The sequence below is a fragment of the Oratosquilla oratoria genome, chromosome 8 (assembly GCF_046742065.1).
Source record: "Oratosquilla oratoria isolate Oo_2021 chromosome 8, ASM4674206v1, whole genome shotgun sequence".
NCBI classification, from domain to species: Eukaryota; Metazoa; Arthropoda; class Malacostraca; order Stomatopoda; family Squillidae; genus Oratosquilla; species Oratosquilla oratoria.
The window spans coordinates 11,706,939-11,707,726 of record NC_134784.1 but is presented as its reverse complement, the minus strand read 5'-3'; positions in this window follow the sequence as shown (position 1 = coordinate 11,707,726).

The following is a 788-nucleotide window of genomic DNA, read 5'->3' as shown; positions in this document are numbered from 1 at the left end:
GTCCTGTGACTGTGTGTTTAAGCTGCTCTTTGCCTGATCTTTCTTACAAAACCTGTTCGATATGGGTGACCCTGCAGAGATTTCCTCTCTATCGACATAGTTTTTGTAATCATTAAGATTCTCAAGCCCATCCACCACGTCAAGGTGTCAACTCTCAGATATATATACATGTTATATATATATATATATGTATGTATATCTATATATATATATATATATGTATATATATATATATATATATATGTATATATATATGTGTGTGTGTGTGCCGATTCATGTATATATATATGTATATTTATATATATATGTATATATATATACATATATGTATATATGTATGTACATTTATTTATATATATACATATATACAGTATATATATATATATATATATATGTATATATATATATATAGATATAGATAGATAGATAGATAAATAGAAAGATATATAGTGTATATATATATGTATATATATATACATATATGTACATATATATATATATGTATATATGCATATATATATACATATATGTATATATATATATATATATATATATATATATATATATATACATATATATATTAGCACAGCGTAATGTAATAGCACATTGGTAAAATGAAACTTGTTAACCCACTGTCGGAGAAAAGAAATCAGAAATACTAATTATCTGTATATTTCGACCACTGACTGTGGTCCTCTTCAGCAGAATGATACAAAGGAATAGAGTTAACAAGTATAAATATGGACAGGGAGAGAACAATTAGGAGACGCGGACAAGGGGACTCAGGT